This window comes from Neofelis nebulosa, chromosome 14 (genome assembly GCF_028018385.1).
Source record: "Neofelis nebulosa isolate mNeoNeb1 chromosome 14, mNeoNeb1.pri, whole genome shotgun sequence".
Lineage (NCBI taxonomy): Eukaryota > Metazoa > Chordata > Mammalia > Carnivora > Felidae > Neofelis > Neofelis nebulosa.
Genome location: NC_080795.1, coordinates 29772484 through 29799064, shown reverse-complemented (window position 1 = coordinate 29799064; position 26581 = coordinate 29772484). Strand labels below are relative to the sequence as shown.

The following is a 26581-nucleotide window of genomic DNA, read 5'->3' as shown; positions in this document are numbered from 1 at the left end:
CGGATTTACCTCTTAGAGCAACGTGTGAGCAGAGGACTGTCTCCCCATCCACAATACCCAGACAGTCGTCAATGGGTGTTCACCCTGAACATGGAGGCCGTGCTTACAGATCCCACTTAGGAATGCATACTATGCATACTACATTACATGTCAAAATTGAACCAACATGGTGCTGACATATCAAGGTGCTCATCCCTTTCCTTTCCTTTCCTTTCCCAGGTTACACAAGAGTCAACAAAAACTTGTGCACATTCAGATAAAGTTACACCAATGCTGGGCCCCATAGTAAGGAAGACAGGGTTTTTCCAAAAGGAATGGCCTAATTGTCCTACCCAGTCTCAAGCGTCCAGTTATTAGGGAAGAATTCTTTGCCCTATTCAGATAGCTTCCTATGTGGAGGGAAATTTATTTGTGTGCTGGGAAGGCTGTCACAGGACAAAGACCCATGTACCTGAGTTTAAGAATATGTGTCATCAGGGAGAGGAGCCAAGATGGCAGAACAGCATGGCAGTTTTTTTATGTCTTGTGACCATGAAATACAGCCAGACCAACACTAAACCATCCTGCACACCTAGAAAACTGATCTGAGGAATAACACAACAATCTGCACAACCTGAACCACGGAACTCAGCAGGTATGTGGCACAGAGAGGTGAACTGGGGGACAGAGAAGCCGTGGGAAGGGAGGTGCTTTTGCGGGCTGAGACAGGAAGGAGACGGGGGAGGTGTGGGGGGAGAGTTTGGGAAAAGCACCCCCCCCAAAAAAAAAACATCTGGAGAGAAAGTGGAGAAGTGGAAACAGCCACAGGGACTGAACTGAAAAGGGAGAAAGGAGAAAAGAGAGGGTTTAAATGCCACTAAGACTCTATAAACAAGGGGAGCGGAGAGTCTGCAACTCCGCAGCTCGATACCTGGCGATGCTCTGATGAGAAGGGCAAATCCCCAGGAGCAGAGCGAAGCCCAGGCAGTTCTCAGGCCACAAGGGGAAAAGCGGTTCCCTTGCTGGGAGGACATTTGGTAGAGGCCGTGCAGCTGACAAAGGTGCCATCAGACCCCACGGAACAGCCACATTCGCTGGTGCTGAAACAAGGTCGCTAGGAGTGAAGCCTGGTGCCAGATGTGTGTTGTGATTTTCCATAATTCCTGAAACGCTGCTGCTACGCGATCACGTGAACTTTTTCTGGGGTGGGCTGGCAGCCAGCCCCAGTCTCTGGGCATCGGCACCAGAACGGTCCTGCGAACATTCCTGGGTGTGGCTGGCATCCAGCCATTGCTTGGTGAGACCCTCCACAGAGGGACAAAATGGGTCAGAGCCACAGTCCCTCAGAAATAAGGGTTGGGAAAAACAGCCACATCTGAGATAAAACACAGGAGGGAGGTGCTGCCTGGGGCTTGGTCATGGACAGTGTAAAAGCAGGGAGTGGACAGAAGCCGGAGTCAAAGGACAGGTACGCAATTACTGATCGGGGAGAACAGAGTTCAGATACTGGAGATTGCTAGCTAGGTGACGCCATTTTCACCGCTCCCGTGCACACCCATCCGCACCTACAAGCACCACCACAATCCAGCCCAGTAAGCTAAGCATAATGGAGCCTTTACACTAAGCCCCACCCAACTGGGCCAACCTCGCTCTTCAGGAACACAAATCTCTCCACCTGCTTAGTTTACGGACTATAAATCACAGTTTGACTTCTAGGGGAAAATGAAGTAATTTCAATCGTATTTCAGTCTGTTTGCTGGTCCATATTTTCAATTTCCTTTTTTTTTCTCTTTTTCATTTCTTTTTCTTGAATACAGAAAGAGAAAAATTTTGTTTTAATTTTCAATTTTTATTAAAAATATTTTTCTTTATTTTTTCTACTATATTTTTTACTTTTGTGTAAAATTTTTCAAATTCTATTTTACTTCCATCATTTCATTTTATTCTATTTCAGTGTATTCATTTTTTCAAATTTTCAAACTATTTCCTTTTTTTCCCTTTCCCCTTTTTTCTCTAATCTCTCAAGCGCCTTTCAACACCCAGACCAAAACACACCTAGGATCTAGCATCATTTATTTGATTTGTGTGTGTATTGTTTTTAATTTTTTAATTTTAATTAAAAAATTTTTTATTTTAATTTGTTTACCTCATTAATTCCTTTTCTCTCTTCAAAATGATGAAACAAAGGGATTCACCCCAAAAGAAAGAACAGGAAGAAATAACAGCCAGGGACTTAACCAACACAGATACAAGCAAGATGTCTGAACCAGAATTTAGAATCATGATAATAAGAATACTAGCTGGAGTCAAAAATAGATTAGAATCCCTTTCTGCAGAGATAAAAGAAGTAAAAGTCAGTCAGGATGAAATAAAAAACGTTATAACTGAGCTGCAATCCCAAATGGTGCTATGGCAGCAAGGGTGGATGAGGCAGAGCAGAGAATCCATGATATAGAGGACAAACTTATGGAGAATAATGAAGCAGAAAAAAAGAGGGAAACTAAGGCAAAAGAGCACGATTTAAGAATTAGAGAAATCAGTGACTCATTAAAAAGGAACAACATCAGAATCATAGGAGTCCCAGAAGAAGAAGAGACAGAAAAAGGGGTAGAAGGGTTATGTGAACAAATCATAGCAGAAAACTTTCCTAACCTGGGGAAAGACACAGACATCAAAATCCAGGAAGCACAGAGGACTCCCATTAAATTCAATAAAAACCGACCATCAACAAGGCATATCTATGCCAAAATCTATACCCAAAATCCATAAAGAATTTACCAAACTCAACACCCAAAAAATAAATAATCCAGTGAAGAAATGGGCAAAAGACATGAATAGACACTTCTCCAAAGAAGACATCCAGATGGCCAAGCAACACATGGAAGAATGCTCAACATCACTCATCATCAGGGAAATACAAATCAAAACCACAATGAGATATCACCTCACACCTGTCAGAATGGCTCACATTAACAACTCAGGCAACAACAGATGTTGGCAAGGATGCGGAGAGAGAGGATCTCGTTTGCACTGTTGTGGGAAAGCAAACTGGTGCAGCCACTCTGGAAAACAGTATGGAGGTTACTCAAAAATTAAAAACAGAACTTCCCTATGACCTAGCAATTGCACTACTATGTATTTATCCAAGGGATACAGGTGTGCTGTTTCGAAGGGACATATGCACCCCCATGTTTATAGCAGCACTATCGACAATAGCCAAAGTATGGAAAGAGCCCAAATGTCCATCGATGGATGACTGGATAAAGAAGATGTGGTATACATACACAATGGAGTATTACTCAGCAATAAAAATGAATGAAATCTTCCCATTTGCAACCATGTGGATGCAACTAGAGTGTATTATGCTAAGCGAAATAAGTCAGTCAGAGAAAGACAAATATCATATGACTTCACTCATATGAGGACTTTAAGACACAGAACAGATGAACACAAGGGAAAGGAAGCAAAAATAATATAAAAACAGGGAGGGGGACAAAACATAAGAAACTCTTAAATATGGAGAACAAACAGCGGGTTACTGGAGGGGTTGTGGGAGGGGGGATGGGCTAAATGCGTAATGGGCATTGAGGAATCTATCCCTGAAATCATTGTTGCACTATATGCTAACTAACTTGGATGTAAATTAAAAAAAAAAAAAAAAGTAGAATCTAGTGATTCATCACTTATATAAAACATCGAGTGCTCATCAATTTTACCTAATTTTAATGAATTGAGATTTAAATTTAAAAATCGGTTCTTGGTTTGAGTTATTAGAAAAATTTTAACTGTATTTGGAACAACTTGGACATTCGAATCTACTTGCTTTGACTATAAATTTTGTGACATCTACATACACACCAGATTCAGGCTTAGTTAAAAAAAAAAAGGATACAAAATATCTCAATTTTTAAAATATCTGTTATATGTTGCAATGATATTATCTTGGATATAATGGATTAAATAAAACCTATTTTTAAAATTAAAAAAAAAAAGAATATGTGTCATCATTGCATATGGCAGGTGTAAGGGGTGTGGAAATTAGGGAGTGAATCTTTTCTCCTGGGTTGTGAAGACTTCCTAGGGGACAATGGGCAGGACAATTTATTTATATGTTAACTTTTAAAATTAATACATTTCAATTTTTATATTAGATATTTTCTGTTCATCCATTGAATTTGCTTTACGACCTGACAATAATTTGTGATTAAGTCTAAAGAGTCTACTCCAGACCTGGCATGCAGAAAACACTCAATAAATACTGTTGGCCAATCTTCTAGACTCTTTTAAAGGATACTTTCTAGAGAATTAGTTGTGAAAGTTTGCTGTCAACCTCACATTTTGTGAAACTAGTATCTCTGGGATGTGTAGTCTAGTGAGGCACAAGTTTCACTCCACATGGGATACGATTAACCATCAGGCTCTATTAGAAGCTTGCACCAAAGCAGACTATTATATACAAATGGAGGCATGATGAGGCATTTCCATACCCCATGCCACTCTTCTCTTGACATCGTGTCAATACAAATCTTCCTGTATTCTTTCCTTAACTCAGTTAGGCCCTGGGTTGACATTAGCATAATTGACCTAGAAATTATAGATAATAGCAGCAAGAAATGGTTTTAACAGGCTAGACAACATTATTTAGTCTTTTTCTATAATTCCCTTTTCATTACTGTTATTTCACTCTCTTTAATCTATTTACCACCCCTTGTGGAAGCACCAAGGCCTTTGAGACTGCTGTGAAGCACCCTTTCTGCGAAAGCCAAGCCTCCTTAAAATGTCATCATTCCTCACGATAACCTTCAAGGTCAGTTACTTAATGATTTTATGTTCCAAGGAGAATTGGGAGACTCTAGGTTAAGTGTCTTTCCCCAGACAAATCAGTAGCACAGCTGGGGTCAGAACTGTACTTTTGGCTCCAGTTAATTCAATTGGAAAATAATGTACCCCCTGTCCCCCACCCCCACCCCACTAGGATTGCTGCCAAGACCATTCAGCAGGTATAAGTGTAGTATTCTGGCTGTGAGCCTGTATTTTACCTTTAATAAATGGGCATGCTTATTCTTCCCAGGTGACTCATCAATGAGCCTTAGTCTTTCGACTTAGCTATGCACTAAAGTTTACGTGAGGATAGGATCCAGGGCACTGCATGGGATTACAGCAATAAGAGCCTTTTTGTCTAGAAGCTTTCCATCAGTATTAATGTGAAAAACTCAAAAAGTACCCTTCTTGCCATATGTGGAGCAGAATAACCTGGCTAATGTATGTGGACCCTGTCCTATTGGCACATAAGTACCTTTGGCAATAGTCCCAACAAATCTTAGCGAGTATCCAAGGTCAAGTTTTGTCAACACTTGGGTGGAAGTCGTCCAGAGAAAACCCCAGGTGTGGCAAGAGATATGTAGATGATTCAGTAGTTGACATTCTCCCTTCTGAGTCAATAATTAACCCCAGCATGCTATTATTGGCATTCTGAAGCCTCCTGTAATTTGCATGGCTTAAAAATTAGACTCAGTAGAAACTACTGGTCCTAAAGATAGTCAAGAGAAAGCAATGAACCTGCTTGTAGCTACATCTCAGAATTAATTGGCTACATAAATTCTGTCAAGTTCTTCAGGATTTTCTGTAAAAAAAAATTTGCTTTAATTTCTCCATAAAAGCATAATTTCCTTGGAAAAATTAGTGTGGACATTACAGCTGTGACGTAGCATCTTGACAGTTGTGGGAATAGTTTTCTCGTGCTGGAGAACTGCTTTGAGTTTCTTCCAAAAGAGAAGGCCACATGTGAATTGTAGTTGGGCAACGAGGCTCAGACACTTCAGTCTCTCGGTGGCTACAGACACTTTTCTCTTTAGGGAAAGACACATTTCTGAAGAAATAGCAGCTGAAATATTTATGCCCATTTACCTTAACCTTTTTAGTTTATATTCAGAATGTTGATACTTTTTTAAGTTTATTTATTTATTTTGAGAGAGAGAGAGGGAGACAGAGAGAGAGAGAGAGCAGGGGAGGGGAAGAGAGAGAGAATCACAAGCAGGCTTCGCACTGTCATTGCAGAGCCCTATGCAGGACTCAAACTCGCGAACCACGAGATCATGACCTGAGTCGAAAGCAAGAGCTGGTCACTTAACAGACTGTGCCACCCCCAGAATGTTGATGCCTAAGTTTCTTAATTATACCTTCATTTTATTAAACCATAAATTCTTGATGTTTAGGATGAATATTTTCACTGCTATTTTTGCGTAAGGGTTAAACAGGGCAACCCTGTTGATTAACAACTGTAAATATAGGCTGAATTTCTTCCTGGTTCATAGTCCAGATGACACATTATATGTTAACGTGTTCATGATGGTAACATTTGCAAGCAGCTGAAGAAAATCACTTTCGATAAAGATTTGTGAGGAAAAGAGACCAATCTAAAGGAGGGATGGGAGGATATAACTGATCCAGACATATCCGCTCTACCAAGTAATATCTTTTGATGAATGGTCACTATGATTTGACAGAATGGGGAAACTGCTAAATTAAGAGACCACTTAGAAGCAAAAATAGTAAATATATAAGTGTTCAAACTACTCTCATAAGCTTGATAATTTTTTTTATTTTAGTTTTACTGAGGAATAACTGACATATAACCCTGTAAGATATTTAAAATGTACATTGTGGTGATTTGATATACATATGCATTATGGAAGGACTCCCCCAGTCAAGTTAATTAACATACACATCCATCCCCTCATGTATTTCTTTCTTTCTTTCTTTTTTCCAGTAGGAACATTTACGTTCTACTCTGCTAACAAATTTCAGTTATACAGTATAGTGTTATCAATTACTGTCACCATGTTTTACACTAAATCCTCAGAACGTACTCATCTTATAGCAGAAAGTTTGTACACTTTCACCAACCTCTTCCTACTTCCACTCCACCCTCAAACCCTGGAAACTAGCTTTCTACAGTCTGTGTCGATGAGTTTGACTGTTTTAAAAATTTTATTTATTTTTTGGATTCTACGTGTAAGTGATGCCATATTTGTCTTTCTCTGTCTGGCTTATTCCACTCAGTTCATCCAAATTGCCACAAACAGCAAGATTTCCTTATTTTTTATGGCTGAATAGTATTTCACTATATCGATGTGAGATAGATAGATTGTATATACATCTATCTATCTCACATCTTTGTTCATTCATCCATGGACACTTAGGTTGTTTCCATGTCTTAGTTATTGTAAATAGTGCTGCAATGAACATGGGAGTGAAGATATTTCTTCAATATCCTATTTTCATTTTCATTTCCTTTAGATATGTATCCTGGGGTGGAGTTGTGTCGTATTTCTAGTTTGTTAATTTTTTAGGAAACTTCAGTGTTTTCCATAGTAGCAGTACCAACAGTGCAGGAGAATTCCCACTTCTCCACATCCTCACCAACGCTTGTCATCTCTTGGCTTTTAATTATAGCCATTCTTTTTTTTCAACGTTTTTTTTTTTATTATTTATTTTTGGGACAGAGAGAAACAGAGCATGAACGGGGGAGGGGCAGAGAGAGAGGGAGACACAGAATCGGAAACAGGCTCCAGGCTCCGAGCCATCAGCCCAGAGCCCAACGCGGGGCTCGAACTCACGGACCGCGAGATCGTGACCTGGCTGAAGTCGGACGCTTAACCGACTGCGCCACCCAGGCGCCCCTTAATTATAGCCATTCTAATGGGAGGGAGATAGTATTGTTGTTTTGATTTGCATTTTCCTGATAATTAGTGATGTGGAGCATCTTTTTTTTTTTTTTAAGCTCATTTATCTATTTTTGAGAGAGAACACAAGCAGGGGAGGGGAAGAGAGAGAGAGAGAATCCCAAGCAGGCTCCACACTGTCAGCACAGAGCCTTGAACTCATGACTCCTGAGATCATGACCTGAGCCGAAATCAAGAATCTGGCACTTAACCAACTGAGTCACCCAGGTGCCTTGTGGAGCATCTTTTCATGTACCTGTTGACCATTTATGTGCATCCTTTGGAGAAATTCAGCTTCTCTAGCCATTTTTTAATCAGTTTGGTTTTTGTTTTGTTTTGCTATTGAGTTGTATGGGTTCTTCATATATTTCGGGTATTAAGCCCTTATCAGATACGTAGTTTGCAAATATTTTCTCCCATCATAGATTGCCTTTTCCTTTTTCAATGGTTTCCTTTGGGATGCAAAAGTTTTCTTAGTTTTATATAATACCACTCTTCTATTTTGCTTTTGCTACCTTTGCATTGCTGTCAAATAACAAGAAATTACTGCCAAAATCAATTTCAAGGAGTTATTCTCTGTATTTTTCTCTAAACATTTTACAATCTCAGGTCTAATGATCAAGTCTTCAGTCGATTTTGAGTTTATTATTGTGTACGATGTAAGATATGGGTACAGTTCATTCTTTTGCATGTGACTTTCTAGTTTTCCCAACACCGTTTATTTAAGATATGACCCTCCTGCACTATATGTTCTTGGTTCTGTTGTCAATTGATTGAGCATATGTATACACGGGTTTCTTTCTGGACTCTATTCTCTTCCATTGATCTATATCTGTTTTTGTGCCAATACCAAACTGTTTTCATTGCTGTAACTTCTTAAAAACTTTTTAGAATGTTTATTTATTTTTGAGAAAGAGAGAGAGAGACAGAGCACGAGCGGGGAAGGGGCAGAGAGAGAGGGAAATACAGAATCCAAAGCAAGCTCCAGGCTCCCAGCTGTCAGCACAGAGCCTGACATGGGGCTCAAACCCATGAGCTGTGGGATCATGACCTGAGCCAAAGTCAGATGCTCAACCAACTGAGCCACCCAGGCGCCCCTGCAACTTTTTAATATAGTTTGAAATCAGGGAGTGTGATGCCTCTACCTTAGTTCTTCTTTCCAAGATTGCTTTGGCTATTCACAGTCTTTTGTGGTTCCCCACAAATTAAGAACGATTGTTCTATTTCTGTGAAAAATGCCATTGGAATTTTGACAGGAATTACATTGAATCTGTAGATTACTTTGAGTAGTAAGTACATTTTCACATCAGTTCTTCTAGTCCATGAGGATGGAGTATCTTTCCATTTATTTGTGTCTTTTTCAATTTCTTTCATCCATGTCTTATAGTGTTTAGCGTAGAGATCTTTCATCTTCTTGGGTAAATGTATTCCTAGGTATTTATTTTTTGAGGTACAATTGTAAATAGGATTGTTTTCTCAATTTCTCTTTCTGATGGTTTGTTTTTAGCATATAAAATGCAACTGATTTTTTTTTTTTTTTTTTTTTGTAAATTGGCTTCGTATCCTGCAACTTTACTGAATTTATTAGTTGTAGTGTATTAGTTCTGAAAGGTCCTTGGTAGAGTCCTTAGAGGGTTATTTTTTTTAAACATACAGTATCACATCATCTGCAAATAGAAACAGTTTGGATGACTTTTATTTCTTTATATCCTACCTAATTGCTCTGGTTAGGAGTTCCTGTAGTGTGTTAAATAAAAGTTATGAGAGTGGGCATCCTTGTCTTGTTGCTCATCTTAGAAAAGCTTTCAGCTTTTTAACATTGGATATGATGTTAGCTGTGGATTTGTCACACATAGACTTTGGAAAATGAGTTTGGAAGTGTTCCTTTTTCTTCAATTTTTTTTTGAGTAGTTTGAGAAGGAATAGTATTAATTCTTTCTCAAGTGTTCGGTAGAATTAACCAGTGAAACTCTTCAGTTTTGGACTCTTATTTGTTGGGAGGTTTTGATCACTGATTCAATCTCCTTACCAATAATTGGTCTGTTTAGATTTTCTATCTTTTTATGATCCAGTCTTGGTAGATTGTATGTTTCTAGAAATGTATCCATTTCTTCTAGGTTGTCTGATTTGTTGGTTGTGATTATCTAGTTCACATCTGAAATTTAAATAGGAAAACCAGATGTTTTATATGACTGCTCTTCCTCACAGACATTCCCTGGGAAACCATGAAGACAAAAGTAGGACAGTGTTATGTTCCCAGCAACTCTAAGCAAAATGGGGCAGTGAAGGAGATTTATTCAGAGACCATAGCCAGCCTCTTGATAGTCAGACCCTCTTCTGATTCTAAAGCTCTCTCTTAGCTTTTTCCACGGTAACATCCTTTCTCAATTGTGCTTTCCTGAATATTTTACACTCCACCTCCCCTGAAATGTGTCTGCTTTATTTCCCCCTTTCCTTTGGTACTAGAGAGTAGATTGGCTAATCTAATAGACTCACTATGAGAAAATTTTGTAATTGTTAATAATAACTTAGCATGTTAACTCCTTAATGTTACCTTTTAACCAGTGCTCTCCATGCTTTAACCCAGTGGTTTTTTAATTACTTAAAAAATAAAAATAAAAAAATGTTATCAAACGTATGTCCCCTTGGTACCACGGGTGGGTAGGGAATAGGTAAAAGCTAGTGATAATAGAAAAACAATGGAATGTTTATTTAAAATAAACTTTCTTAAACGACACCATCTATTAGATTTTCTAGATCAAGATTTTTTTTTTAGCCAAAAGAATTAGGAGGTGGGATAGTATGAGTGGGAAGGAATAAAAGAAGCATTAGAAAGGAAAGGAAGTATTGAATAAGAATGAAGAAAATTGTCATTAAGTACAAAATGATTATATACAGTGAAGCAGTATGCTGTTCTTGTCAAATGAGAAGGAACATTGAAATGCTTTCCCAAAATTAAGAAACCTAGTAGTTAAAATTATTAAAATACTCTTGAGAAAAAGTAACCATCTTCAAGATTATGCTGGCAATTTAGTGCTATTTTATGTATTATTCATGGTAGCACAGAAAAAGAATTTTAGCCTAGGAAGAGAGTTTGTAAAAAGTGATTACTATAAGTCCCTTACTTTACAGATATATGAACTGAGGCACAGTGAATTTAAGTAACATGTTTAAGATCAGTAAGTTATAGAACTGACATTGAATAAATAGCCTTTAATCTAATGCTCTTATACAGGCTGGGTATAAAGATGTCTACATCATAATCCCCAGAACCTGTGACTACATTACCTTAAATGCTAAAAGAGATTGTGCAGATGTGGTTAAGATAAGGATTATAAAAATGGGGAAATGATCCTGGTTTATCTGGGTGGGTCCAATGCAGTCACAAGCATCCTTGTAAGAGAAAGACAGAAGCTGAGAAGCAGAAAAGAGATGAAATGGTGAAAGCAAAGCTCAGAGTAATGTGCTCTGAAGATGGAAGAAAGGGTCACAACCAAGGAATGTAAGTGAACTTGAGAAGCTAGAAATGGCAAGGAAGTAATTATCTCCTAGGGCCTCGAGAAGAAATGAAGCTGTGCTAACACTTTGATTTTAGTTCATAAAACCCATTTCAGATTTCTGACCTGCAGAAATGTAAGATAATAAATTTGTGTTGTTTTCCGCCACCAGGATTGCATTAATTTGTTATTGCAGCAATAGGAAACTAATACATGCCTTTCCATCTAAACTGCTTATTTCATTTCATTAAAATAATCATGAGTGTTATTGAAAGGAGAAGAGAAATCCAGGAACTTTACTGAAAATTCAAATTACTGTTACTAGATAAACTGTAGCACAGATAGATGAACTCATTGTCTAGTTTTCCCACAGGCTAACATATGAACAAAAGTCACTATTTAAAAAAATTCTTTTAAAGTTTAAAATAATTTTTAAAAATGACTAAATTGTTTTAAAATACAATGGGAGATTCCTACTGTACTAGGAATCATTTTGTGCTAGGAAGCATTTGTTGGCTAGCTTAAGTAAAATGGAAACTAAAGTCTAGAAGAGAAGCCAAACTATAGAAAGAAGAGGAAATCTTACAAGAATCAAAGTGACCACTTTCTCTATCTTTCTGCCTCACCTTGCATGGTTCTTCCTCTCTTTGTGCACAGGCTTACCTGCAGCCTAGCTTTTTCCATTCCAGGTGATGCTGGGTTCAACATGGTAGCTCCAATTCTGGCTTTTTCTTAAATCCCACTTCACGTCTAGCAGACACTGACTGGAGTCACTTTTTCAAATATGATCTTCAAGCTGAGAAAAATAGAGAAGAGAGCTGGAGAATAAGATGAAAACAGGTACATCTGAATAAGATGCCCACCCTTGTCTAATCAGTTGGGACCATAGGGCCCCAAGTTCCTACTCATTAAGGGTTGTGCAGGAGCACTATTAGAAAAGAATATGTGGTACAGACCAAGTGACCGATATGTTGATTACATCTCTAAATATTCAGGTATAAATTTATAACGTTAACTGCTATTATTGTTTTAAAAAGACAAAATACATAAAACACTTTCATTAGGCATAAAAGGATTCATGATCAAACAAAGTAATGTAAAGCAAAACACATTAATAAGAGACCAACTTTTTTTTTTTTTTCAACGTTTTTTATTTATTTTTGGGACAGAGAGAGACAGAGCATGAACGGGGGAGGGGCAGAGAGAGAGGGAGACACAGAATCGGAAACAGGCTCCAGGCTCCGAGCCATCAGCCCAGAGCCTGACGCGGGGCTCGAACTCACGGGACGCGGGGCTCGAACTCACGGACCGCGAGATCGTGACCTGGCTGAAGTCAGACGCTTAACCGACTGCGCCCCCCAGGGGGCCCCAAGGAGACCAACTTTTAGGAAAGCATCAAACGGGATGAATAAAAGTAAAGGTAAAAACTAATGAGTTAGGGGTGCTGGGTGGCTCAGTGGGTAAACATCCAACTTTTGATTTCAACTCAGGTCATGATCTCAGGTTTGGGAGATTGAGCCCTGCATTGGGCTCTGTGCTGGGGCATGGAGTCTGCTTAAGATTTTCTCTCTCTTCCTCTTCCCCTCCCCACCACTCACGTTCTCTTTCTCCCTCTCTCTCTCTCTAAAAAACAAAACAAAACAAAAACCAAACGTGTCAGAAAACAGAAAATTTAGAATCAATCACTTAATGTAAGTGCTTGAAATAATTACAGAGTGACATGAGTGAAAGAAACCCTCAGTAAATCAAATCAAGAAAAAGTGGACAGCAACAGAAGTAAATAGTATTATAAGTGAAAAATATAATAAAACTACAGATACCTAAAAGAATTAGAAAAGCAACAGAGTACCATGTACACTATATACAAAAAGGTGAATATTATTTAGGAAAATAACAAACTATTACTCCAGTTCAAATAGAAAACCAGCAACTCGGATTTTTTTTAAGGTAAATAATAGCTCTCTGTCCAAACTTATTCTTGTCTCCAATTTAGTAGACAAGAAATTCCAAGTAATATCTTTTGATGAATGGCCACTATAATACCACAGAGTGGAGGTCGTATTATCACTAGCCATTGCCTGTTCCCATCTCACCTACTTCCATCTCACAAATAATAAAGGCTTACTTACTTAGGCAATGATTTAATTCTTTTTTAAAAATGTTTATTATTTATATTTTTGAGAGAGAGAGAGAGAGAGAGAGAGAGAGAGAGAGAGCATGAGCAGGGGAGGGGCAGAGAGAGAGGGAGACACAGAATCCGAAGCAGGCTCCAGGCTCTGAGCTGTCAGCACAGAGCCCGATGCGGAGCTTGAACTCACAAACTATGAGATCGTGACCTGAGCCAAAGCCGGATGCTTAACCGACTGAGCCACCCAGGTGCCCCTAAGATAATTCTAATAAAACGTTGTTTTCATAAAATGACATCTGCGAGAAATGTTGGAATTTGCATTCACATTTTCCCTTTCCTGAAAGTTATTGCTCATCAGAGACTTTAATTCCTTAACCAGATAAGGTCCTCTGGTACCTCAACAATATGGGAAATTGGACTGGAGAGAAATCCTTGATCGAATAAAAGAAAATGGAGGCAATGAACCTGGTTATAAGATTAACCTTTGTAAGGTCAGTTTGCAGAACAATGAGCCGTGGACACCCACAATGCCGAATCCCTCAGGTGGACCTTGATGTTCAGGTGCTGGAGAGCAGGCAGAACATGAGCTAAGGCACAAGGTAGGCACTATCCTAGGTTTGATGTGAGTGGTGGAAAGTATGGAGGTGAGGCGTGCTATCCGGGTGGTAGATAGCAGGTCAGGCGCCAGTCAGCTCTTGCCTCTTGGGGTGTCCGTTCCCAGCGATAATCACACCTGTGTGGGGTATAAAGGAAACGAAGTCTCTTTTTTTTTTCTCCCCTCAGAGTAACCTGCTGAGGCTGTTAATGTTTTTCCTGCTTTTCAGGATTGATTCAGGCAATGAAATGAGGCAACAGAAAAGCAGACTGACTTTTACAACTAGCCCTTCTTTTCAGAAACTGAGATCGTTCTTTCTGTGGTATTCCTTTTAATTCCAAACTGTGAACATTATAGCATATGGAGAAACCAATAGACTTAAGACTGTCACAGATTAAATAAAGGTTATAGGTGGCAAACTCATACAGGCAAGTTCATACAGAACAAGCTTATTTTAAGTGGATATTTGTAAAAGTACATACCATTTCCATCAGCAGGAGTTAACCCAGCTGTGCCAAAATTAGCACGAGCCAAGACTGACAAATTCCTTTGGCTTTCTCCAGTAACTATTTTCTCTACTTTCATTATCCTGCTTCTGAATTTGGTGTGAAAATGCATCACAATTAATGTCTAACACGATGCCGTTTATGATGTGGTTTTAAATTCCTCGGGAAATGGAATTAAACCATCAGGCCCATTCTCTAGGTCTCAGGTGAAAGGTTAATGGATTTACTAAAACGCTAAACAAATTCAAAGCAGTATCCTTTGGAGAGAGAGATGAGGAAAAGCATCAAACGCTTGTCTGGACAAATTTTTTCCTCCATTCTGAAAATATTCTAAATAACATCAAAGGATGTGCAGAAAAATGACCGGGGCTCAAGAATTAGATAATGATGAGTCCTTCATTACTGCCTTCCACGGAGGTTTTCTAGCAAATTTGAGTTACCTTGTTTCTTGGAAGACATGCAAGAGTAAATCAACAGCAAATGTTATCTACATGTAACAGATGGTAGAGATGAGACTGCAGAAAAACTGATCTGCTCAGCTTCTCAATCAGTGGTAGAAAGAGGGAGTGATATTCAGACCCGGGAATCCATTACTCACTACTTGGGCCATCTTTTCTTTCCGAGAATTGAAAGTAAGATATTGCAGTTGAATACACAAAAGCTATACTGCTTCAAAAAATCTGGGCTCAGTTATAAATGACGTAGCAAACTTCATTATTGTTTTAAAGTGTCCATCCCCCTTTCTACCTCCACAGGAGTATTCTTCCCTGTCTTTAGAATTTGCACTATCGGCGAGAGCTTGAAACGTGCTTGTGCAATTATCTTCCTGAGTCTCCGTCATTGCCATGAAAAGAATTCTGCGTACCTGTTTGCCCCAGATTAAAAACAAGTGGAGCCAACCGTAGCCAAGCCTGAGCTTAAAGCAGAACCATCCATCTGAGTCTAGATCAGCCAACTCCAGTCAACAAGCTGACGCATGGAAAATAAGCACTTATTGTTGAATGGCACTAAGATTTTATGGTTGCGTAATAATAACTGACCAAACATGAGAATTATGGGGACTACAGTCTACAGCCTAGGGTCTGATGGTTAATCTCCTTTCAGCTCTGTTTCTGGAGCTGCTTTTCCTATTTTTAACTCGTGAGCCTTAATTCCCCCCAGGCTAAGCTGATTTGCTCCAGCTCCCAGCCATTTCTTCAATATTGCACCCAATTTAATTGTCTTTACTATTGCCCCAGTATTTACAACTTAAATCACCATAACTCCGTGTCCCATGGGTTGATTGGTTTTTTCTGTTATTGCCCAGAGCCGTCCATAGAATCTTCAGGGATGCAAATGGGCTTAAGGTGTTTACAAACTTGGTGTCTGCGTATTTTTCCTCTTCTGCTATATTTAGAGAACGACTAAGGTTACTGTTTGTGCAGGATAGGTTTTATGACTGTGAGATGTTGTTTTCTTGTGACATTCAGAAAGCAACTATTTTTTAAATTATACAATTTGAGTAGAATCCCATATGAATGAAACTGAGAAAATGTAAGAATTGCTTTATTACATTACAAGTCCAACTGAAATAGATATGTCGATTCATACAATGTATATAAGGGGATGTAATTCAGACTTGCAAGTTGCAGGGTGCCCGGTCTTGGCACTATTGACATTTGGGGCCAGATAATTCTTTGCGGTGAGGGGCTGTCCCGTTTAGCAGCATCCCTGGCCTTCACGCAAGAGATGCCAATGCCACCTCTCCTGGAGCTGTGTCAACCAAAAATATCGCTAGACATTTCAAAGCGCCCCCGGGAAAAATTACCTCTGTTGAAAGTACTGACATAGAGGCTATTTACTTTCATTTATCAACTAAAGATAGCTCACTCAGAAACTTCTCCATTTTCCCTCTTCCCATCCCCCCTCATAGTTCTGCTGATCTACCTGATCCCTATACCCTCTCTAAAACCAAGGATAGTCATTCTTGCCTCATATCTGTTAAAGAAACATTTGCCGCATTGAAGTCCACTTACAATGCAATGATAAATGTCAAGGCAATATTAATAAATATTAAAGTCTTAACTAGAAAGGGCCTAGTGAACATAGCATCAGTTATGCTAACTTTTTGGCTCAGTAGTATATATTGAAGCCAGACTAGCCAAATTAACAGGATACACTAACAACGGATCGTGTGTCTGAACCTGCAAACAGTCTTGTTTCGTAGATCTGGTCATCATAATAGTATTCATTAAAGTGATAGTTTACCTGTATCTCATTTTTCTCAATTGTATAGAGTTAAGAGTACAAAATTTTCCTACAGATTTGAAGAAGCTTTGCACACCAAAACAGTTACAACTAGTTTGATTCCTATAATTAGATAGTATAAAATTTCTTGCATGCAAACACCATAATCATATTTTGTTTTCAACAAAGAACCATCTGTTTTATAAAGGATGCACTCCCAGGCATGAGATATTTCACTTAGATACCATGGGGTTGCCATATTTTCCTGCCATGTGAACCATAGTCATTGCGAGTGTAAAGTCCACAGCCTTGTATCGCAATAACGTGATCTCCTTTTCCAATGTGATTTTAGAGGCAGCATGTCAATATTTTATTCATAAAATGACATAGCAAATGTGGTAGTAATTAAAACAGTTCAGCTTTGAGCCAACCACACTGGCAGATGGCGAATACTTCTTTACCGACAATCTTAGAGCAGAAGCTATAAAGTCAAAAGATGTTTACTTGGAGAAGGCATTGGCCAATCTAACTACCACTGTTCCCTCCAAGTCTAATTTTCAATAAGTCTTATTTTTAAACACTCTCATTTCATTCAATTAGCCTTTGAACTATGCTTGGAAAGTGCTCCGAGAGATAATGCCTAGCATTGGTCACATATATTATTATCTCATTTTATTCTCTTCAAGGTCTTATAAGATAGGTATCATTGTCTTCATTTTACAGATGGAGAAATTGAGGCTTAGAAAGATAAAGTACCTCTTCCAACTGAGTGTCAAATAAAGATTTAATCCTGTGTCCAATCTGACTACAACACTCCTATCCTGAAATGGCAGACTAGAGGTCAGAGTCATAACCATGTGATGAGTTTGTAGCCAAATCATAATATATAGGCCACAGATTTTTGCCAGACCCAACAAACTTTCTTCATCCTTCTTAAAATTCTGTGCCTTGAATCATTTATGACAAAGTTCCATATTAAACAAAAAACTGGTAGGCAATGAGGAGAACCATATTAAAATCTTGCTACAAATAAAGCTCTGTTCTCTAGTTCTTAAGTAATCATACTGTTTCGGGCGCCTGGGTGGCGCAGTCGGTTAAGCGTCCGACTTCAGCCAGGTCACGATCTCGCGGTCCGTGAGTTCGAGCCCCGCGTCAGGCTCTGGGCTGATGGCTCGGAGCCTGGAGCCTGTTTCCGATTCTGTGTCTCCCTCTCTCTCTGCCCCTCCCCCGTTCATGCTCTGTCTCTCTCTGTCCCAAAAATAAATAAAAAACGTTGGAAAAAAAAAAAAGTAATCATACTGTTTCAAAAGTATAATTAGGGGCACTTGGATGGCTCAGTCGGTTGAGTGTCTGACTTCAGCTCAGGTCATGATCTCACTGTTCGTGAGTTAGAGCCCCATGTCGGGCTCTGTTCTGACAGCTTGGAGCCTGGAGACTGCTTCAGATTCTGTGTCTCCCTTTCTCTCTGCCCCTCCCATGCTCTCTGTCTATCTCTCTCTCAAAAATAAACATTAAAAAAAATTCTAAAAAAAGCATAATTAAATTTTTGGTGTAAAAATTCAGCTAAAGAGGAAGAACAAAGTTTATCATTTTAATTTTGTTATTTCTTTCAAAACTGTGTTTACCAGTTAGTGGAATGGTTTGTGTGTGTGTGTGTGTGTGTGTGTGTGCGTAATTTGTAAGAAGTAAGGTTTGAGTCTTAGGTTTCATATTCATGCCATTCCTTTTCATACCTTCAGAAACACAATTAAAAACAGATCAAGAACCTTGTTTATGGTACAACTATTTTCCTGATAGAAGTCAGAAAACTATAAAATGAGTTGGTTCATGGCAATGTATATATTATTTCAGAGCAGGATGAGGAAACATAATGAGGAAAAGCATGCACTAGGAACGTTATTTCCGTATAAAAATAATGAAATGTCAGGATCAAGAGGAATCCCATAAATCACTATTATTCACTTCTGTTTCTTGGTTTATTATGAAGTGCATGCAGCTATGGACTGGTGACCTTTTCTCCTAGTAAACCTACCCTCGACTAAATTGACACAATTCTACTCTCTCATAACACACCACACACACACACACACACACACACACACACACATCTTATCCAAATTACATGATTTAGTTTTATCCAGTATTTGACCTTTCCTTAGCTCATATTTCTTGTTTATAGTTTCAAGCTTTTGAAAGCTTGACCTCTAAAAGTATTTTCCTTATGGCAAACAAAATAAGACAATTCCTTCAGAGCATTTTACTGTATTTATATCTCATCTTGTTCCAAAATCTATTTGAAAGGACTTACAGGGGCATCTGGGTGGCTCAGTCCGTTGAGCATCTGACTTCGGCTCAGGTCATGATCTCACGGTTTGTGGGTTCAAGCCCCGTGTCGGCCTCTGTGCTGACAGCTCAGAACCTGGAGCCTGCTTCAGATTCTGTGTCTCCCCCTCTCTCTGCCCCTCCCCTGCTTGCTCTCTGTCTCTCTCTCATAAATAAATAAACATTAAAAAAAATGAAAGATTTACAATGTGATGTATAGTAGTAGGACAATATTAAAAGAGACAAATTCAGAGCCAAAGAAAATAAGAATAACGAAAGGGAAGACTTTCTAATCTGATTTACTTAAAAAGTGAAAATGATTGACCACTTCGTCCCTGTTATTAAGATTATAAACAAAAGAACCGACTCCAGACAAAGATGCCCTACGTGTTTTACTTTACTGGCCTTTTCTTTCTGCTTAGAGCCCATTCTTATTGCATATGAAGTCTTTCTGAAAGAACACCAAGTTAGCGCTGAAGTAGCAAGAAATATGGTTTACTGAGCACCTCCTCTGTGCTACACCCAAATCATGCGGCCACACTCTCAGCTGAATTCAATTCAGCTCATAGACGCTTCTGTACTGTTATTTCATTTTTTTCTACACATTTATTCCTTGTGTGCCCTGTGAGTGTAAGCCCTGCTGGGGCAAGGACAAGATACTTCACTCCTTTATATCACCAATTTTACCACAACCTCCATCTACTCAAAAAAAAAAAAAAAAAAGCTTTATTACAAAAGTAGTATGTGGGGGAGCACCTGGGTGGCTCAGTCAGTTGAGTGTCCAACTTTGGCTCAGGTCGTGATCTCAAGGTTCGTGAGTTCCAGCCCCACATCAGGCCCTGTGCTGACAGCTCAGAGCCTGGAGCCTGCTTTGGATTCTGTGTCTCCTTCTCATTCTGCTCCTCCCCTGCTCATGCTCTGTTTCTCTCTCTCAAAAATAAATAAACATTAAAAAAAAAAAAAAAAGCAGTATGTGGGAAAAGCAGGCTTTGACTATCTTTGTACGTGTGTATGTGTGCATGTGTGTATTCTAAATCTGCTCATTAGGGACCCTCAATCCCAATCTGAAAGTCTGTAAACAAGACAAAACCTTGCAAGGAGATTGGAGAGAGTCTGTTAGGGGTTGAATTGTGTCCTCCCCAAATCCATATGCTGAAATCCTAACCCCTGGTATCTTTACAGAGGTAATTAAGTTAAAATGAAGTCACAAGGGTGAACCCTAATTCAGCATGTCCTGTAAGAACGGGATATTTGAACACAGACACATATAGGGAGGAGAAGGCCATCTACAAGCCAAGGAGAGAGGCCTGGAACGGGCCTCATGGCCCTCGGGAGGAACAAACACTCCCAACAGGCTGATCTTAGTCTTTCAGCCTCCAGAACTGTGAGACTATATAATCTACTTGATGGGCTTTTTTTTCCCCCTGTACATTTTAGATGACCCTCAAAATCCTGTTAGGTTCCTTCTCAGCAAACAGCCATATTCTCATGATGAGAAAAACATCAGATAAACCCCAATGAGGTTCTACAAAACATCTGCTCAGTACTCCTTAGAACTGTCTGTATCGTGAAAAACTGAAGTCTAAGAAACTGTCAGAACCTAACGAGACATGAGGACCCGATGTAGCATGGTACCTAAGATAGCATCCAAGAACAGAAAAAAGGATATTAGGTAAAAACTTGTAGATAAAAACTTGGAAAATATGAATAAAGTATGGATTTTACTTGCTAATAATGTATCAATAACAAGTCATTAGTTGTGACAAATGTACTAGTATGTTAACAATAGGGGAGGAGCACCTAGCTGGCTCAGTCGGGAGAGCATGTGACTCTTGGATACATTTGTGTTGTTTAAACCAAAACCAAAGTTGTGGTGCTTTGTCACAGCAGCCCCAGGAAACCTGTATTAGGAAGCCCTAATACAGAAGTTCTTTTGTTTGTTTTTCTCTTTTGTGTTTTTCAGCTTGAAGCAGCTAGGTATTTTTGGAAGATGTCTGAACTCATTGACATAAGAACTACATACACTTCACTCTTCATATTTATGTACTGCAAACTATTAAGAGTATATACACAATAGAATCTGACAGCAATATTTAGTTCCTGCTAACTGATTAATGGGTGGTCATCTTTAACCACTGTTTCCAAGAGAAGAATAATATATGTTCTGGTCCAGTCTAAACGATAAAATGTAGAGCGTCAAAATCATCAAGAAAATTTTATGAAAATTTTACTCTGTGACTGTTACTGTTCTAAGCACTTCATGTTAATTATTTAATCCTTACAATTACCCTGGGAGAAACCCTGGTATTATCTCCACACCTTGCTGCTTTGCACATTACCTCTTTCTTCAAGCCTGTGCTAGTAACTATGGAAAGTTCTGTTCTTCCCTTAGGTATGTGCCTAAAATATATTATTTTAAGAAAATTTGGTAGCTACTTTTCTCAGAAATCTTTTATTCTCTCCAATTTATTTGGCAAAATGCTGGATATAAACATTATAAGTTAATGAAAGTGTTTCATAAGAATGCAACACTTTATCATTCTGTGGATCACCTATTTCAGAATCATCTTTTTTTTTTATTATTTCAGAATCATCTTGACTAATCATTTAAAATTCCATTTCCAGGGCTCTGTACCAGACCTACTGAGTATATTTTTATTGGTGGGCCCTGAAAACTGCATTTGTAAACAAGCTTCTTGGGTGATTCTTCTGCACATTCAAATTTGAGAAGAATGGCTTATTTTGAAAATGCCATTTGTGTTTTCACTAAATATTAATGTAATTGATTAATTAATTAATTAATTAAGGCCTTGCTTATTTATCATACTGGAAGAGCATTTAAGAATGATAAAAGGATAGCAGCACCTGAGTGGCTTAGCCAGTTAAGCATCCAACTCTTGATCTCCGCTCAGGTCTTGATCTTGGACTCGTGGGTTCAAGGCCCATGTTGGGCTCTGTGATGGGTGTGGAGCCTCCTTAAAAAAATGATAAAAGGATAAATATAAAATTACAATAAAATTTAAAAAATCAATGTGCCTTTAAAGCAGATTACATGCTTTGGGAAGAGAAAAAAAGCAAGCATTAATAATCAACAAATGAGCCTGGAAACATCACTAATCCATCTGCTTTACATTAAATGTCTCATTAAGGAGGATAACGTTGGCGTCTGGTGACTGACCCCATGGATTTAACCAATTACTTCATAATACTGCATTCCAAGTTACAAGTTCAGAGCAGGTATTGATGAAAAACGAATGAGCCAGAAAGAAGAAAAGAATTAATTATAAAAGGGTATTCTCATTATTTTAGGAAATTTTTCATCAACTTGATTTCTTAGAAGTCAGTAGTTTTATAGGAAAGGCTAAATATTTCGAAGTTTCTGATTGGTGACAGGAAGAGGCATGTTGTGGTAGCCAACCTTTAAAATGCCCTCAACGATCCTCACCCCCTGCTATTCATACCTTTGTCTAGTCCTCTGTGATATTGAATAGGGCTGTTATGTCTAATCAGTCGGATATTGCAAAAAATGATGGAGTGGGACTTCTCAGCTTAGGTCATAAATGACACTGTGTTTTTTTCTCCTGTTTTCTCTTTGGCTCACTTGCTATGGATGAGGTCCACTGCCATGCTTCAGAGACAGCAAAGTACCCCCTGGAAAGATCCATGTAGAGAAGAACTGAGCTCTTCTGTCAACAACCGGTACCAACTTTCTACTCATGTGGGTGAGCCATCTTGGAGGCAAAACTCCCCAACCCCAGTCAAGCTTTCAGATAGCTACAAACTCAGCTGCCATCATGTTTATAACCTCATGAGAGACCCCAAACCAAAACATTGCATCTAAGCTACTTCTGAATTCCTAACCTGCAGAAATGGTTTGCTATAGCAAATATTTGTTTTTGTTTTAGGGAGTGTTGTTCTATAGTGGCAGATAATTCATACAGATAAAATGCAATAAACTTAAGGATGCTTGGGAAATGCTGGAATAGAATTTAACAATACTAATGTATCCATTCTTGCTTAGCCCTCCAAATCCAGATTCCATTTTCACTTTTCCATTGTTTTTTCAGATAGCTCCTTCTCAGTTCTCTTTGCTTTCTTGTTCTCCTCCAATCTCTAATGAATGGCCATTTCCCAGAGATCTACTTTTCTCATTAGTTCGTTCATCCCAGACCAAACCATCTTCTCTATGAGGATAATTTATAGCCCAGAGTGCCTCTTTTAGGTTACAATATACAAATGGAATTTGACCATTTCCACTTACGTGTTCAAAGTCAACATATCTGCAAACGGATTTGTCTTTTTGCCTTTAAAATTGTCCTCTTCTGACTTCACATGTGTTAGTGAAGCCATGCTTCTCTACATTAATAAACCAACAAGCTACTAAGTCTCTAACTCTTCATTTATTTTTCTCTGGACTTCCTTCCATGTCTGATCTTTAAATTCTGTGAATTTATGCTTCATAACATCTTTAAAATTCTCTGCTTTTTTTCCATTACTGTTACCTGACTCACTGCCAGATCTTTGTGAGCTGATAATGACAATAACTCCATGCGGTAATAATTGCATTAACCAACTTACCTACTCTTCTTGACTCCAATATCTCTTCATTTCCATCCATCATGCACATGACTGTCAAATTAATCTGTCTATACACTACATCCATTCCTTTTCCACTCACAAATTGTCGATGGCTATTCCTTATCCTTAACTTTACCTTCCCCAACCCCTTCTCTAATTACTACATTATTTTAATACTCCTCAACTGAACTGGGATTTTACTTCCACTCTAACATGCCAAATACAGTCCCTCTTCCATATATCTTGCCCATTCCATTCTCCACTTACTAATGACCTCTTTTGTCTTTCCACTCACTAATGACCTCCTTTGTCTTTCTCTGCATATCCGTATCTAAATCTTTGTCATGTGTCACAACCCAGATCAAGTCTTGCATTTCTAATAGATTTTCCCTGATCTCTTTGGTTCATAAAGTGTTGCCAGCACATATATTCAAAGGCACAATGAATTCAAAGGCCATATTAGTCTGGAATGAAAAGTGAAGGATACTATTTATAAAAGTTTTCGGAACTACTATTATACTTGCTACTTGCTTCATTTATTTAGTAACAAATAACATGCATCTTTGTATTTTCTACCAATGAAAACTTAACTCAGCAGGAATCAGCTAAAATGGAATGAGATTACTGGAAACTTCTGGACATTCCATAATGTCATTTAGAATTATGAATGAATGTCGGTCACTAATTAACTGATTCTAACCATATTGTGCCAAGAGGATTGGGTCAGAGTAAATTTGTTATACTCTAAAATAGAGAGGGGCACCTAAGTGGCTCAGATAGTTAAGCGTCTGGCTCTTGATTTCAGCTCAGGTCATGATCTCACAGTTCATGGGTTCGAACCCTGTGTTGGGCTCTGTGCTCTGAGCTTGGGATTCTCTCTCTCTCTCTCTCTCTCTCTCAAAAATAGGTAAATAAACATTTAAAAAAAAATAAATAAAATACAGAGTGGCACTTAATGTAGCTGTTTGTTTTTCTTGCCATTGTATAATAGTCCAAGGCTTAACTGATTAAATTATACTTTCTACCAACACTTTATTAAGAAAAGAGAGCACCACTGTCTTTCTCTTAAAATTAAAATAATTTTATGCATCCTTGAACTCTCTTAAATGCTAGCCCTAAGGGCCAAGCCTATATAATGGTTTTTCTTTAACAGCACCAACATAGAACACATGCCAAAGCCCAGAGAGAACTTCATAAAGTAATTTACAATGTATCCAACTACAAACTACTGACAACAATATCATGGAACTTTTTCATGTTTATGGGTCTCTTCTCCCTCTATAGATTGCCTGCCCCTCCAAGTCAGACACCAGGTTCAATAATTCATTCAATAAATGTTTACTCGACATTAGTTCTTGAATGATTCATTGAAAGATATGAGGCAAAATTGCAGGAGGCATGCAAAATTCTGATTTGCAGGCAACAAAAACCAACCCTGGCCAATTTTAAGAGAAAAAGAAAAACCAATATGTTGAAAAGCCATTGGGTGGTACATAGAATTATGTAGAAGACTAGAATGAGGCTCAGAAAATAGGCAGGAACAAAACACGGCAGGACCATGACATCAAACTGTTTGGACAAAAACGCCGATGCCCTACATCTGATGGATGCTGGAACTCCCAGCATTGGACTTCGGAGGCCACTCTTGGTACTGTTGCCTGGGAGACTGGGTGTTGCTGCCACTTTTTGCTTTGGATTCAAAGTCTGTAGTAGGCATGTCTGCTATGGTTATGCACCCCAGCAGCCACAGGCTAGGGAAACAGTGATAATTCTTCCCAGCTTCAACAGCAAGAGGGGGGAAAAATGCAGAAAGAGGTAAAACAAATCAAGCATGGGAATGAGATTCAGATGACAGACATTAAAAAATAAGTTTGTTAAAAAAAGGGTATACATCTACTTTGATTCATTATGATCATTTTGCACTTCAGATAGATCACCCTAGCAGGAATCTTGCAAGTAGATTACAGAGCCAAATTGGAGTTTCAATCCGAAGATCCATACAAAACTTGAAGCTAACATGATAGGAAGGAAAAAATGGATTTGAGAGAAAGTGAGGTGATAAACTTGACAGAATTTGGAGATTGATTGGACTTGATAAACAAAAGAGGGTTGTCAATAAATGCTCTTAGATTTATGGCCTGGGAGACCATGTGAATTAAAAAAGAAAATATGGGAGTATTAGAAAATTTAAGGAAGATGATGAACAGTGGTTAGGGGATGTTAAATATAAGGTGTATGTGATAGTTTAAATATGGTTGTAAATTCTTTACAGGTTTTCTTAGCAAGACATAGAGTCTATTTTCCCACTTCTTAAGATATAGCTGGTTGTATGATTTGCTTTGACCAAGAGAATATGGCAGAAGTAACATGTGACTGGTAAGTCCCCACGATAAGTGGTCTTACGGTTTCTATTCTCAACTTTTTGGAAGGTTGTCATCACCTTGTGAAGAAACTAGCCTCCTGAGGACTAGAGAGAACATAAAGAGAGAGAGTTGCAGCCATCCCGGCATTCTGAGATGAGACCCCCCAATACATGAATGACGCCATTCTGTACTAGCCAATCCCCAGCCAACCCATTTGGTTATTGCAGCCACCTAAGTGACCTCAGGCCAGACCAGCAGAAGAACCACCCATCTGAGCTCCAAATTACAGAATCATAAGCAAATAAATTGTTGTTTTTTAAAGATATTATTTTAGTATGGCTTATTATACAGCAGTGGAGAACTGATATAATGCTAGTAGAATATCCAGAGGAAAATGTCCATTTGGGAGTTGGATATGAGTCTATGAGCACATATCAGAGATAATATGGCCATTATGATGATGGTCAGTACCAGGGACTGTATGAGATCATCCAGTATGAGATCATATTATTTCAGTCATGAGTAAAATCATTAATTTAAACCAACATTTAAGACATGAGTAGAGAAAAGAAATTAGTGAAATTATAAGAAGCATCCAGTAATGATTCAAGCAAATCCATTATGTTAAACAGCCGGGAAGTCATGGGTAACCTTTGTGGAAAC

At 38.5% G+C, this 26581-nt stretch overlaps 1 long non-coding RNA gene across 1 annotated transcript; it reads left to right on the top strand.

Moving 5' to 3' along the window:
- The first annotated feature begins 396 nt into the window (after positions 1 to 396).
- LOC131495137 (uncharacterized) lies at positions 397 to 26243 on the top strand. Its single transcript, XR_009253786.1, has 4 exons — positions 397 to 634; positions 4697 to 4786; positions 22593 to 22699; positions 25985 to 26243. It is a non-coding gene; the product is annotated as an uncharacterized LOC131495137 (long non-coding RNA).
- The last annotated feature ends 338 nt before the right edge of the window (positions 26244 to 26581 follow it).